Source organism: Falco biarmicus, chromosome 7, assembly GCF_023638135.1.
Source record: "Falco biarmicus isolate bFalBia1 chromosome 7, bFalBia1.pri, whole genome shotgun sequence".
Lineage (NCBI taxonomy): Eukaryota > Metazoa > Chordata > Aves > Falconiformes > Falconidae > Falco > Falco biarmicus.
Window position 1 is genome coordinate 48820594 of NC_079294.1, and position 16787 is coordinate 48837380.

A 16787-nucleotide genomic window follows, 5' to 3' on the forward strand; every position below is an offset into this window, starting at 1 on the left:
CTGGTTTACCAGTTACTTGCAAACTATCAGAGGCAAGTGTGTATCTAGTAATGCTCAGAGCGAAGGTTGAGCTTAGCTAAGCACTCCAAAGTTGAAATGCTGCTTAAACCATGCCTGGACTGTCCCAGATCAAAGCCTCCAAAACTGGACTTGAAATCTGGTGAGAACACACTTCGAACAAGATTTTTGTCATGTCTGCTGTCTGTTGGAGCAAACTGGACATAAAAACCCATCATTTTGGAACAGCTGAACTCTAGCACAGGCTTGCATAAGAACTTCCAGAGCCATTAGCTCTCCTGTACTGACCAACACAGCTGAACACAACACACACCCACACACACCCCACCGTGATATGAGCCAAGGGGCTTAAACCCAGGCTGGACATCTCAAGAGTTGTGGCTAGTTGGAGCTCAAAGCCTCACCCCAGGGGTGTTGTACAGTGACATGCTGGGATGCTGGGCAGCAAATGCGAGTCCGACAGCTGTGGTTGGGAAGGGCAGAGGAGTAACTCCTCGCCCCACTGATTAGCACAACTGGTGCTCACTACAGGATGAAGATAAGTGCTTGAAGACTCACAGAAACACAAAGATGCTCACTGGAAAGCATGTGGTTTAATTCCTCTTCAGTGCCAAAGGTCTCTGTCTCTGAAGAAAGGGTTAATGGCTGTTGGCTTAATTAGTGCAACATGAATGAACAACATTTTTGTGAGCTTGAGGGTAAATTAAGACAACGTTTAGTTCTGTTTCTTATTAACTCTGCATAAATTCTCCCAGGATCCTAATTAGCTCTGTCACAGCAAACGTCTCCTCTATTTACACGAGGGAATGTATCCCTTTTCTATAGATTTTGCCCTTGTAATAAACCATATTTGCAAGTAACACACTCTCATCCGTTCTGTACCAGTTGCTGGTGGTGCAGCATGAGATTATGCCTGTCCATGCTGCCCACCAGCCCCACAGCACATGCAGTTACGTCAAGGAAGACATCCTCTATGTCCACTTTACCCTGAGTTCATCCTCCAGTGGAGGGTCACAGGGGCTCCACTGGACGCTGCCATCCATGCTCCCCAGGGCACCCAGAGCTCCCTGGGATCAGCAGATCTCCGGTCAGGCAGCATCTGTCAAAGTTAACCCAAAAGAAAATAATAAATTGTATTGCCAGGGTTACCCAAGAAAAGAAGTTGGGCTTGCCAAGTAAAATTTGTTTTTCCCCAGGCAGTCTTAAAAATAAAGCATCTATAAAAAATCCTCAACAAGCAGCACCTGAGAATGCTATTATGCTATATATAGAAGACTGCTTTTCATTTGGAAGAAAGGAATCAACTGATTTCAAGTATTATTTTCAGATGTGCGCACTTTCCTCATGTAAATTCATTGCAGTACATAGCTTATCTCTTGGGTTTCTCTGAGGCCTGAAGTAGGTTAAATTACTTCTCATATCAATATTTGCAACCCAGCAAATCTATCTGGACTCCTGCCACCAAGCAGTGTGGGCTGCAGTTCCTGTTAAACCTGGCAGGGGCAATGGAGGTTGTGCTAGCTCAGCCCTTCTCAGGTGCCTCTGTCCGTGCAGAAACCACGCACATTGCTTGGGAATGGCCACGTTTGCCCTTACCAAGCAAGTTGTTGGGTTTGGTTTTTTTTTTTCCCTTCTCCTTTTCAAGGAAAAAGAATAGAGTGGTCTCTAAAGCAGCATTACTTTGTTTGTTCCACGTTGCTCTATAAAAAAGTCACTATCTAAGCAGAATTTGGATACTGAACTTTTTCTATTCACCCCCTTCTTCACACCTACTGAACTTTTTCTATTAACCCACCATGCTGCAAGCAGCAACCTCAGCCCAAGCCCAGGGGTCCGGAGGTCCATTCCACCCCACCACTTTGCTGTCTGCCGCTCAGCACTGGGTGCCTCACCCAGGCTCTTTATTTACTTTGGGCCTGATAATAAATACATCTATGTTAAAAATGTTCCTTCAAGCCAAAAGTTGTTCATTTATTGAATTGCAGCCCTTTTTAAGGAAAGAAGCTTGTTCCTCCCTGGGTTTTGAAGCTTTCCATGAAGTACTACTGCTCTTTACGTCCTCACAGTGCCTAGGGAAGGGCTGAATGGGACATGCAAGGGCAAGGCACGTACCAGCAGTGCCAGTGCTGAACTGCATTTATCAGCATGCCTTTCTCCCCAAAAATAGCCAGCACTTTTCATAACCATTTGAGTGATTTCAATCATCTTCTGCTAAGCTGCTTTTTTCCATCAGTTTGCCAGACCACTCTATTCTACTTAATTTTAAAAGAAGAGTTGACTTTTTTTTTCATTGTGTTTTTGATATTGAAGTAATCTTTTACTTTAAGTAAGTTGTTCCACAAAAAAAAGGTATATTTTCTGTGCCTCATTCATGGGAACTGACATCCTGGCCACGCTGTTCTCTCACCTTTCCTAGAATTTTTGGAGTAAATGGCAGCATGTCTCCCACACTGCCAGCAGTTCTTTAAGCAACCACCATCATGCAGAAGTTTTATAATGCAGACCTTTCCTTCCTGCGAGTAACAGCCATACATCTTGAAGGAATAATCACAAGTAAAAACTGTCTCTGTACATTAATCATCTTTAGCGATTTGTTCAAAAATGCAGGTAGTAATTTTTGTGTTTTAACTTCTGTAGTTCTCTGGAAAGCACATCATTATGCAGAAGGATCTCTATTCAGACAGCATTTTTTCTCTCTAAATTTTTATGTAGAGCTTCCAGAACTTCTAGTCTGAATGAAAAAAAAAATTAGTTAAATACATACAGAGTCTGAAATCAGAGTGCTTCAGTTCCTGGAATGATGTAGGTGAGCCACACGCTGACTGAGGGGTGGCCACCCCAATCTCCATGCTGGATGCTGCTGGTTCCCCCTGCAGCTCCCACCCCTTCTGTATGGTCTCAGCCTGCCCATCGCCCCCCACCCCCCGTCGCCCCAGCAACAGCCCTACCTCCAGTACAGCCACCCCTTCTCCCGATTTTGGGCCAAGACATTTAGAAGAATTGACCCCAAAGGACGCTGCTCATAACCCTCTGCATTTCATACTGCTGGGCAGTCTTTTGAGACCAAAAGATCTCCCAGTTTCCCAGCCCCATACAGCCACCAACCCAGTGTACATCACCCCTGTGAGGCCATGGAGATGCTATTGCAAACCACAGCAAAGGCTCTCCTGAAGGCTGGCTATGCAACATTAATTGCTATCTCTTTAGTTAACCAGCAAGCTTAATTTTTAAAAGAAAAGTTATGGAGTTTACATAGTACAGAGATTTATTGACTAAAAAATTGCTAAGGCATCTTTTAAGCATTTTCATCACTGATTACAGCAAATTATCAGAGACATCTGCCATGCTGGCATTCAGTATTACAATGGTATACTTAACTTCAGACCTGGAGGGTGGATCACACGAGGAATACATGGAAAAAGTCTTTGTAATTTGACTTGTTCACAATTGCAGTTTTAATGCCTTTCACTTCTAGAAATATTGTGCCTGAGATGTTTTGCACCAAGTCTCAGGCAATGTTCTGTGGGGGAAGACATGAAAAGATTAAATTATCTGGAGGTGCAGTGCTACCAGGCAAATTGCTTCCTCTCAGGCTCAGCATGGTGCAGAGGATTAAGTGGCAGCTGAGCAGTGGTGTGGGACACCAGGGACACCACGCAGGCCACGGGCAGCTTGGAGGCCTGTCTGCCCTGCATGCGCCCCTTGGACGACAGCACCGCTGGGCCACAAGGCCGAGCAGCTCCTGCCTTTGGTGCCTTGCTTTACCAGTGGCTTGGCCACCGCACAGCTGCAGCCTCTTCAGCCTGGCTGAGCTCGGGCTGGACAAAGCAACGTAGATGATTGCTCTGAACTGCTGCTGCAGCAGCTGTGATCCGCTACAGCAGTGAAAACCGAGACAGCCGCACGCTGTGACTGCGGGAGAAGGATGCTCACGTGGCAGACAGCGGTGGTGGGAGAGCACATCTCCTCCTCTTTTCCAGGGTGGAATTAGAAAGAGCATTTGGCATTAGCTCAGAAGAGTATGAAAGCTCCCAGGAACCTGACACTTATGTTCTCTTAAAAGCCCCTGCCCTAGAGTGCTTTCCAAGACAAATTTCTCTGGAGCTTGATTAAAGTCATCATTTGCCAGTGAAAATGTCATAAAATATTTAGGACACATGATATTTAAAGATCACTGTAGAAAATTTCTAATAACTGATGTAATTCAGTGAAAACACCCTAAACTGACACAATAAGAAACAGGAAATAATGGAGCAAAGTAACACTCCAATGAGTCCCTTAATTAGTTCTCGACAATTCCTGGGTTAAAAATCAAATCCATCTCATCGGTGCACACTCGCATCCTGTCCAAAATCATTCATACAGCAACAGCAGGTGTATCAATTGCTGCAGCTGCACAGCAAATCATGTCTGAGATGGTACAGATGAATGGATATTCCAACTTAGGAAACTGATACATGGGAGGATTGAGCAGCCATTGGATGAGCCACCCCGGCTATGATGGATGTACTGGAAATACATAAATAGGTCTGTGCTGTTACTTGGGTAGGAGAAGGAGGTGCAGCAGCAGGTGCTGGCTCAGAGACCCAAGAGTAACAGAGCAGATGACCCAGGGACGGTACCTGCTGAGAGCATCTTCCCCAGCTCTGGGTCCATAGGAGCTTTGTCTTCCCACCTGGGTGCACCCCAAGAAGCACATGCTGAAGCAGTGGTGGGACTGTTGAAGGTCTTGGCATTCACCCTCCTGAGGGCCTTTAGGAGAAACTGAATGAGAACTGACATCCTCATAACACTGACCCATCCATGTTTGTGGGTGCTTCCTACCCCCCTGCCCCCCTTTGGAAGTTCTAACTAGACTACTAGTACTTTTTTATCAGCTGATGGTTTTATACTTCATGATGTTGGCTAATCAACAGATTGAATTTCTTTAGAGTTTTGGCTTCTTAAGATAATAAAGGTTTATGAGGAGGAAAAAACCTAAAACCCCCACAAAATCCAAACACTTTATCTTTCTTGTTTTAGATGTAATCTGAGTATCAAAATTTGCCTCCTACTGTGAGAAACAAGGAATAGACTTCTCCATCTTCTGGCAAAATTCAGCAAAATCCCTCTTCAATCCTCTCTCTCCCCACTCCATGCTGAAGAACCTCTGACTGGCTACATATTGTTGGTCAACTTAAATAAACAAAGTCAAGTCCCAGGACAGGAGTGTTATTTTAATTTTTTTTTTTTTTTTTTTTTTTTTTTTTTTTTTTTTTTTGCTATTGCTTTCCAGGTATGAAATTACCTCACTAATATTCAAGAACTGGTCAATGAGCTGAAGATTAAAGAGGTCTGACTGCCTCCCCCCCCAATACTACTGGCACTTCATCTCATGCTTGTTTCACGCACCCTGGACATTTGAGTGAATTACTTCAGTGCCAAGGAAATTAGGCCTCTGGACTCAAGGAAAAAACTGTCTAAATCTCCATAAGCCTCAGCATTGATTCAAGCAACCTCCCACGTTTGGATAATTGACCCTGAACTGAAGGCAGTGAGTTTTGTAGCCTTTGTCCCCTGTTGACACAGCTTTGCTTGTAAGGAAGTTTTATTGACTCGTTCCAGGTGAGGCAAAAATCTGAAAATTTTGCAATTGTAAATGTTTTCTGAAAACCTTTAAAAAAACACACAAAACCACAAACCAGAATTGAGTTGGCTTTCATTGATTTCAGTATGTTAAACTCTGGAAAAAAAAAATCTAAAATGCCACTCCTTTCTCACAGAAGTGTTTTTTCAAACAAAGGAAAACTCTGCTCATTTTGAGTTTAAAACATTGTTCAGTTCTGGTTTCTAACATGATACATAAAGCTTTTTGCTTAACTTGGAGTTATAGAAATTGTTGCATCACTACTGATAAAGCCAGATGTTCACAGTTACTTGGGATAAAGTGGCTTTTTAATAGTGTGCATCATTAACTACAGACATTTTAAAACTATAGAAGAGAGTAATAATAATAGTAAATTGTTCAAGAAAAAAAGGCAATTGATATAACTGCTTCCAAAGTAGTGAGGCAAAAGAAAATAGGTTTTCAGAGAAACAAATGAGTCACAGTACATCATCTACAGTCTTAGGAAAAATACTAGATTTAGTCACTGGTAGGTAACACATAGTTATAAAGGAGCAAGTACAAAAGAATTCCTTATCACTCACTTGAAGACTTTAACAGACAGAAGGTATCATTGCGGTTATTTGATCACCTTGCACAGCCCCAGGCCTTGGGCCTCCTGGCTTTCCATCCTTCCTGGAATGGGAAGGGTTCTTTCACCAAAAGCAGAGTTCATCCCACCGTACATCATCTCCCCAAAACCAAACAAACAAAAGCCCAACAACAAAACCATGCCCTGTCAGCTTAAAAAGGGATGCTACACCTGCCAAGTGCTCTCACTACTGGAAATGATGTATGCCTTCCCTGGATTTGTTTCGCTTCAGATGAAGCCGCTGAATGCTCTTACACATTTATCTGTTCCTCTGAAGATCCATCTGTGGCCAAATCATTGTGTAAATACCTATAGACAAGAATTTTTAACCTGTTTTGGTTAAAAAAAGGCTTATGGAGTTCATGGGGTTTTATATGGCATGTCACACAGTCTTCCCTTGTTCTTGGTCCTTCACGTGCCAAAATGTCTTGTTAGTGGATATGAGCATTGTTGTAGTGTTGAACGTCCACAGCATCTGTACTGGTAGCTTTTACCAGGCATCACTCTGTTCACATAGTCCTAAATCACACTGGCATTTTCAATCACAATTTCACACTCCTATTCATACTGTAGTTGTGGAAAAAGTCTGTTTTCAAGAGACTCAAAGGTCTCCAGTTGAGCATATAACTCATAGGGATAACATCAAATTACCCATTTTTTCCACTCACCTTTTCACAGTGCACCCTGGGAAACATCTGGCTCCATCTTCTCCTTAGGCTGCTTTAGGGAACCGAAGGAGACAGAAAAATCCACACTGCACAAACCCACCTCTCAGCTTCTCCTCACACCTTCCCGTGCTCCAGCTGCAGCTTCATTTTTCTGAGATTTTTTGCGGGGCAGGAAAGGGGTGAGGAGGTCTGCAACATGACTGAATTTGCCCAGCTTCCTTCAGACAGTTAATTATGGCTTCTTCCCCCACCCCCACTAGAAAAAAAGATAAAAATTAAGATGGTCTACTACCAAAACATCTAAAACAGCTGCACAAACAGTTCAATAGGAGTAGCCCAGATGAGCAGACAGCCTATTAAACTCTGTGTCTGTGGATTGCTCTATTGTAGATCCAGAAGATTCTTATCAGCTGGTATTGTTCGGCAGCAGAGAAGTCATTTGTCCTCAATATGAACACAATGCTCCTATTGTTGCACATCGAGGAGGGACCAGCTCAGATACTGTAGCATTGATTAGCTGGTTTTCAGAGGGCAGAGGAGAGGTCTGAGTTTTAACTACAACTGAAAATCAGGTAAGGGGGCGGTGAACAGGGAATATATTTCATAAAAGCAGCCTGTTAAAGGATTTGTCTAAGGTTTTTTAATATACAAAATATCAGCTCCGTCACTCTCTAGAGACATCAAACCCTGTGTCTTCTCCATGGATATGACTCAATTCCCTGTGAAGATAAAGGCTGAAGTCTGCAGGCTGATCCCTGTACCTTCACAGGTGCCATTGCCTGGGTCAGCATCAAAGCGCTTCTTGATGAAGCAGAGAATTCACCAGCAAGAGAGCTTTGGTGTTTATACAGCAGAGGCAGAGGGCTGCTTGGTCTGATGTGTCCCACCTCTTGCCTGAGAGCATAAAGCCGTGGAGACAGGTCCCAGTGATCTCCCAACTACTGTGGGGTCACAGACTTCTCCTTCCGGGCTTTCTCAAGCCATTTTTTTTCCAGATCTTCTAACCAGATGATGAAACAACACCAGGAAGCTGTGAATGGTACCCAGAAACAGCTTCTTCCAGCGATCTTACACAGGAGACTTCCAGCCTCAGAAACACAAATAAGAGGTGCCACTTTCAGATTATCTTTCCTTAGGAAAAAAGAAAAACCCCACAAAGTATCAGTGAAGAAACAGTGGCAGTGAATCCTAATTCATGGGTCTCCCTCTGCCTTCTAATTTGTTGTTTTGAAAGAGATCAATGCCGTTGATCCCTGCCAAAATTATATATGTGCTACTATTTGTATATCAGTTCAGTGCATTTACAATCCCAGGAGAGATCTCAATGCCAAATTTACTCATTTTCTCACCGATAATGACAACATAAGGACTCCTTTCCAATACCTGTTTCTTAGGCTAGCAATGCGAATAAAATCCTGCATCTGAAAAACCACCAGCAGCAGAAACAGCATTGTGCCATTAGGTAAGATAATAACACCTCAGCTTAGCCCCCACCCTATAAAGGAACAAGTAAGTGCAATGGCCTTCTCTGGGTATTTCCAGAGTTGTGCCCCAGGTATGGATGCAAATCACTGGTCATGCAATGCACTTGGCTTCCTGGGACTGATTTCTGATTAGATCTGGGAAGGAAACTGTAAACTTCACTATCACTACTTTGAAACTGGATGGGCTCTGCTGCTGGTAACATTTAACCATTATGAGCATCACACCAGAACTCCCCACTTTTTTGCACTAGATTATAGAATTGCCGAAGGGAGGTAGCCTCATGGCAGCTCACACTAGCCTACCGAGCAGTACAGGGAGGATCACAAGCATGTGAGACAGACAGGGAAAACTGCAGAACCTGTTGCTTCCAAAATTCAGCGCAGCCTTAACCTGAGTCATGTTTACAACTGTAATGTCTTGGTCAAAAAAAAGAAAAAGAATTCATCCATTCCCAGTACTACAGCAACAACACCCCAGGTCCACCACCCTGCTCAGGAACCTTCCTCCCCTACAGTCCCTGTGCCTTAGAGGCTTCCCACCTTCATGCTAGAGGGAAGGTACCTCTGACACACTACTTCTACCAAGTGGAAACTAAAACAGGCTGCCCCTAAACCAGAGGAACCTGGAAATGAGAGATGTGGCCAAACACATCTTTAATTGCAAAGCCTTTTCAGAGTCCAGCCTTGCTTCCCAACTTGTTTCAATCGTCGTATAAATCCATCGTTTCATACATATGTGGACATGATCAGTTGGACAGGGATTTGAGCAACCCACTCTAGTGAAAGATGTCCCTGTCCATATAGCAGGGAAGTCAGACTACATGATCTTGAAAGGTCCCTTCCAACCCAAACCATTCTACCATCACTTTTTGGGCAGCTGACTTCCAGAACTTCTCTGCCATCACAGTGCTTCTGCCACAATGCAATCTGTGCTTAATGCTAGAAAATACCATGATTTTTCTGACTGCTGCAGGTTTTAGAGACTTCTTTCACAAAGAAACGATGCCCTCTTCCTCTCACATGCTCTTCCCTTTGTTTACAGGCGTGACCTACAAATAGCAGCTAGGTATTAAACTAGGAAGGGTGAAACAGATGGCATGTTCACTAGAAATCCTCCTTCATCAGCTTGACTTCGTGGCATTGAGCTAGTTTTGTTCGCTCCATCTGAACTACTCAGCTGCAGAACAAGCTGAAAAAGGACAGAGCTCCTGCAAAGAAAAAGCCAGGGTCTTAGAGAAAACATCGGCTCATGTCATGTTCCTTCTGGGACTTTGAATCCATGTTCTTTCCAGCCTGGACTTCTTCCACCTTCTAAGAAACCAGGAGTCTGATTATACTTTTATTTGCAACCACCACACCTGAGATTGCAGGACCTGTCCTGAGCACCCTGAGATGTTGAGATGTAGCAGCAGTTAGTCTTGCAGCATCTTAACTACGTAAGCAGGTATAGAAGAAACTCAGGGTACTAACTCAGGGTACTATCAACACTCAAAGCACCCACAGAAGGACCTGCAGAGCATTATTAAGAGTGTGTTTACCATGAATTAACTTCAACTTTAAAGACTCCAGAAGCACAGTAGAGAGAAAAAAGAAACAAAACAAAAAACCAAAACCCCAGAAGAGTTATACTGATGGGTTGTCTCCCAAGTAATGCATACTTGGGTATGCTGGGACCATTTTATATCTTTGCTAGAAGCATCTAAATCCACTCTGCTGTGTTTCAGAAACACGACCCAGTTGCGTACGTTAGTTAATCTGCCTAATTTTCAGACTTACTTTTATAATTCAGATTCCAGGTTTATATAATTTGGGTTTGCACCAGGGATCCTGTGCACAGTGCAGTCCCAGTGTGACCAGTCTGTGCAGATGACATTTTTAATGATAAAAAGTTTAGCCTGAAGAAAAGGCAGAGCTGGGTGAAGAGAGTAAGTCTTTAGATGGTGATGTATATAGTAAGTTACTGACAGAGATTAAACCAGTCAGAACATTTCATTTGCTGTGAATTTAGCAATTACATGACTTCAGGACCTAACAGTCTTTTTATTAAGAAAATCATTTATTAGGATTATACAGCTGCAATTAATGCTAAACTGGCCCAGTCTTCCTGAAGGCTCCTCCAAAGCCTCTCTCCAGAGCTATCTTTGCTACTCATTTATATCCCATACTGATGCCTGCCTACAGACAGAGCTATTTCAAAGTCAAGAGAATTATATAAATATTTATATCAACAAATATTCAGGTGAGCTTTGCCTTCCACACTGCTCATTGATGTACAAATCAGCACTAGAAGCCTCTTCTCTCCAAGAAGAATTATTTCCTTTTAGCACAAAGAAAAACGGTCAACCAAACACGAAGTAGAAGCTTTATCCTCCTGTTACATAACTCAGTTCGGCTAAAGACAGCCTAAAATATTTTTACATAAATGAACATGACGTCTATATTGCCTTTGATTAGAGGAACATTTGATTTTTGACACATGTATAAGGCTTACACTGAAAGCAATGGCATACACTAGTGAACCGTACTAACTTCGCAGAGCAAGTCCTTTATCTGGCCTTATAAATCATTGCGTTCTCCAACCTGATTCGAAAACCCACACACCATATTGATCTAAAAGCATCCCGTAGAAAGGTGCTGCAGTTAACTGAAGGACAGAAACTCAAGCCTGGCCTAAAACAAATCTAAAAAAAAAAAATTAAATAAATAAAGAAGCCTAGTTTATTATTCTCTTTCTCCTTAAATCTGGGCTGCAAACATCTTGCTTCAGTTTCCCTGCACTGAATCTTGTAGCTGCTCAATTGGAGCAGAGGGAGCACTCCCCGCCCACAGCTGCCTCCCACCCTTTCCATGGTCTGCCCAGACGGGTGCCCTGTCTTGGTCCCACTGCACATGTTTCCAGACCTCAGGGCAGGTTACATAGCAATTCCCTTCCTTTCAGCAGCCTTCCTGAAGCACGGGCACTGGGACTAAACTGGTTTTTGCCACAGCACTCTCAGCAGCACCGCCTTGCAGCAATTCCAGAGCCAGGCTGAGAAGCAAGTGCTTTCAAAATATGAATACAATTTTTACTATTTTCTACCACATCAAGGAAGAGCCCCATCACATCTCTCCAACCACATTCAAGTTGTACCCCTGCCCCATGCAATATAACCGCACCTGCAGCTCCCAAGCAAAGCCCAGGACAACCTGTGCACAGCGCTTCCTCCTCCAGGACTGTCCTTTCTCCCTGCTGTCTCCTTAACTGCTACACAACATTTTCATCTGTATGTAGCACAGATTTAGGGCATGGTGAATCCCTTACTTGGAAGAGCAAATATAATTATGTTTCTCCTCTGACATATAAAACTTTTCTCATACTAACAAGGCACAGTTAAATGCACATAAGAAAAACGCTGCTTCCAGACTGATCATCTGCCATATCAGTGAGATTTGCTTACCTGGATTTTTCCACTGATACACAGACAAAGCTTTTAAATTGGCAACATCCAGACAACAAGGCTACTGTCTAAATACTGCCTTTGTGCCATTACAAAGCTGAATGTAACCTCACAGCCTATGCAAAACCTGAGGGTCATGACCTGCAAGATCCTTTGGAGTTACTGTTTTCCAAAGAACACTTACCCCCATTAAAGCAAATGGGAGTGCTGGTTTTTATCCCTATAAAGTGACAGGGCTGAAGGGAACACTATCATTTTACCATACAATTCAGTTCACCCTACATGTAACCTGCCCTCACCCATTATGTCATAATCTGTGATTTGTATTCACTACCTCAACACAGAACACCAGGACATATAACAAAACAGATTGATAGTGGAATAAGAAAACACCCCTGCGAGACCCCGCTAGGAAACACTTTTATGAAACCATGCCTCCTTACTTACCAGTTCTTTTTTAGACCCGTTAACTAAATCAATTTTCTGATACATTTCGCATAAACTGGCTTATTTCTGCAAAGAACTAGTCTCACCAGAACCACACAGCCATGGAAACAGGCCAGCGGGCTGCAGACTCTTGCCCTGCATCCCACTCCCTCTGGCCCCCGCAGCATCCTTCACCACCACCTGCTCGTGACAGGGGTTTTGCAGCCTCACCTGGCAGTTTGTTCCCGATGCCCTTACTGCCACAAAGCTTTCCTGAAAGGTCAGTATGGAATCTCCCCTCTCTGGTGGGTTGACCTCAGTTGGCTGACAAGTGCCCACTCAGCCACTCCTCCTCCATCAACAGGACAAGGGGAGAAAAATATGACACAAAAAGCTCATGGGTAAAGATAAGGACATGGAGTTCTCTCAGCAGTTACTGTCACAGGCAAAACAGACTTGGCTTGGGGAAATTAATTTATTGCCAATCCACTGTAACAGAGTAGGATAGTGACAAATAAGAACAGAACTAAACCCACCATCTCCCACCACTCCCTTCTTCCCAGGCTCAACTTCACTCCCCAGTCTTCCATGTCCTCCCCGAGTGGTAGGGTGGGGGGTGGGTGTTGGGGCTGGCCAGGAATGGGGGTTGTGGTCAGTTCCAAACAGTTTGTCTCTGCTGCTCCTTCCTCCTCACTCTCCTCCTCTGCTCCATCGTGGGGTCCCTCCCATGAGAGATGAACTTCTTCAGCATGGGTCCCTCCTATGGGCTGCAGTTCTTCATTAACTGCTCCAGGATGAGTCTTTTCCATGGGGTGCCATCCTTCAGGAATGGACTGTTACAATGTGGGTCACTCGTAGGGCCACAAGCCCTGCCAGTAGCCCAGCCCCAGCCCGGGCTCCTCTCCCCACGGGGCCACGGGCCCTGCCAGGAGCTGCCCCAGCGCGGGCTGCCCGTGGGTCACGGCTCCTTCGGGCACCCCCTGCCCCGGCGTGGGGTCCTGCAGGGCTGGGGGGGGATCTGCTCCCCCGTGGGCTCCCTGGGCTGGGGGCACAGCCTGCCTCGCCATGGTCTTCATTACGGCCTGCTAGGGAATCTCTGCTCCAGCACCGGGAAGCACCACCAGTGTTGACGGGATCAGCTTTAGCCAGTGCCAGGTCCATCGAGGAGCTAGCTGGAGCCATCCCTATCCAGCATGGGAGCAGCTTCTGGTGCCTTCTCACAGAAGCCAGCCTTGCAGCCCCCAGTACCAAAACCCTGTTCATGTAAGCACAATGTACCTAAAATTTTAAGCCAGTTCTTTCCCCTCCTGCTTTTACCCACCTGGGGAAGAAACAATACAGTTCATTTCCTAGTGATCTTTAACCCAGACCTTATCATCCTTTCTGGATGCTAGTGGAAGGAGCACCATCCTCCATAACTACGGAGCCATCTGGGGATTTCTATGGCTCTCCTCTGGATCGCCTCCAGCTGGCACTGTGCTCTGGGGAAGAGGCAGCCCAGAGTATGTGAACTAGGCCAGCTAAGGCTTCTTTAGCAGAATAAAAATGTTACATCATATTTCCTGCAGGGCTGAGTTATGTCTGTGCTGCCTCATTCACAAAACACCATTTTTTCCACAATGCTGGGACATGCCCACCGTGCATTTAGCTTGGAATGCCCAGTAACCCCAAATCTTCTGGCAGCTGTTCCTTATCCTGTATTGATGAGCGCAGCCTTGCTGAGTGCATTACCTTGTATTTACCCTTATTGTCCTGCATCAGGTTTCCAAGCTGCCCATACAGCACGGGCTGGAACCAGCCACAGGCACTGATAAACAGCCAGTCCATAGAATCATAGAATGGTTTGGGTTGGAAAGGACCATAAAGACCACCTAGTTCCAATCCCCTGCCCCAGACAGGGACACCCCCCCCCCCCTCCCAGCCCAGGCTGCTCCCAGCCCCATCCAGCCTGGCCTTGAGCACTGCCAGGGATGGGGCACCCACAGCTGCTCTGGGCAGCCTGGACCAACATCTCGCCACCCTCACGGGGAAGAATTTCTTCCCAATATCTCATCTAAATCTCCCCTCTTTCAGTTTAAAGCCATTCCCCCTTGTCCTATTGCTACATGCCCATACTTACTAATCCAGCAATCCACCATTTGCATCTATACATTTTTGCACCCATTTTACAGAAATACATTAACACAACCTTTGCTTAGTTTTCTTAAACAAGTGTCATGTGAGACAGTAATTGAGTTAATATGATGAATTTCTGTGTATTGCCTGAGCTCCAGTAATGCAAAACACTGCCATTAGCTGCCCACCCATTGTGAAGCTCTGCCAACAGCTTTAAATTACAGGGGTTGGTAGAAAGCAGCTCTTTTGTGAGCCAGAAAGGAGGAGCAGCGCCTTCCAGAAAATTCTGCTCAGTTGTGTTTGAACCTGATGGTTACTACTGCACATCAGCTTATCAGTTATCTTTGCCTGAATTTCTCAGTTTACCTGAATAAGATAAAAGTGTGATGTGCCAGGCCAGCTACTGTTCCGTGTTGATCAGGTCTCATGCCTGAGCTTCAGCCTGCCCAGTGACACCGAGAGCAGCTGGTGCGAAGGATTTCTGTTATTGGGTGCTTACCCTATCTTGCCTGAGATGTGCTGCACCACCACCTGCCCGGGGCAGAGCCGGGCTGCTGCAGGACAGGTGGCTGCATCTTGTGGTCTGGAGGGGCTGTGGCTGAGAGGGGGTGGCAGCCAGGTCCCCTGCACCCAGCCTGCTGCCACAGAGGGACACACCGTTCACCAGGGCGAACTGAGGCTGTAGGTTAATTATTTCTGCTGGGTTTCCATTTTTTTTCCTTTTCCCCCCAATTTTTAATTTTATTTTGTTAAAATTTTTAGATAGTTATTTTTTATTTCTTAAAATTTTCATTTTATTTTATTTTATTAAAAAAAAATACTTTTATTTCCCTTTAGGACTTAAGCTTGGAATATCCTGAATGAAAATCTTAAAGTTATAAACTACAAACGTACATTTTATGTGATTTGGGTTTTCTCACGTAGGTAGTGAAGTTTATCTTGGAAGTGCTTAAAAATGGGCTGAGCTCACATTGAAAGAAACATTTACACTAAATGACTGTTACTTGCTACGCTGTAACGCTGATTCTGTCATTATTTGTAAAGCTAAAGTTGCCATAACAAACTGGTTTGGAAATGAAAATATTGTCAAGGTGTGGGTTTTATTTTGTTTTCATGCCTGTTTTCTTTAATGGTAATATATGGCAAGCAAAGGAAAACAGCCGGAAGATAACTGAGAAGTATTGTTTGCTCATGAGGAAGCTGAAAATGTTCTTTTAAACTTTCTGATCGTAAATATTTGCTTTCTGCTGTTTGCCCATACCTATGTATTAATTAGCTGTAAGACCAAAACCACATAGCCACAAAGAAATTAGAAAGAAGCAGGGTGGCTCAGGGGCTGAAGCGTGCCGGGGGGGCTGAGGGGACCAGGGCCAGGCTGGGGCGGGACAGCAGTGGGGATGGGGTCCCAGGGAGGGGTCCCAGGATGGGGCTGTCCCACGCCAGCCTGCAGCTCGCCGCACAGAAAGGTTTGTCATGCTAGCACCAAGCCCACAGGCTGGAGACCTGCCTGCAGCCAGGGCCGGCTTATTTCACAGCAGTGACCAGTATTTATTTTTGCTGACTGAGGAGTTTTGGGGACTGACATATCGATGAGCAGACTCTCCAGTGCTCCCTGCCTGGGCTCTCCTGCTGGCGGCAGAAGCCTGGAGTCTATTGCAAAATCCAATTTTGCCTCCCCTGGTATCTTGCACAGGAGAAGTTTATTTATGCCAGAAGTATTTTTATTGATTGCCATGTGCAGAAGGCTTAATTTTGTGTGGAAAGGTAATAGGGGAAAAACTGAATTATTTTTAAACTGAATATATCTGCAAGATGCACCTTAGAAATCTAAGTAAAGGTTGTTTATTAGCAGAGGGGGAAAACAAAAAAGAGATTAAGAGAAAGTGCCATGGCAGCATCAGAGAAAATAAAGTTAAACACTCTATCCGTCTTATGGAAAAAACAAAATGAGAGATCTGTTCAGATCAGCTGATGTGCACTAAAGAATGACTTACCTGGCCTCTTAAAGCCCAGGTCCTGCTTTATAATGCCTAAAAGCAGGCAGAGCAGGTTGCACGGTGATACAGGTGTCACTGCACAGGAGTGCGGAGCACGCAGAGGCAGCTGGCATCTCACTTCATAACTGCTCTGCTCATTCAGTGCATCAGCCATGTACGTACCAGAGGGACAAATTATGCCCAAAACTGTATCTAGGAGCACGTGACAGCATGCACCACTGGCAGGTTTCCCTCTTTCCAGGAGTCTTGTACATTTGGTCTAAAATGTTATATGCATTGTTACAACATAATTTATGGGTGTCCAGTGGTAAGAGTTAAAATACAGTTTAAAAATCGAGCAGCAAAGAGAACTTTCATCCCAGGGACGTTTTATGCTGCTGCCCAGTGCTGGCAGTCGAATCACAAT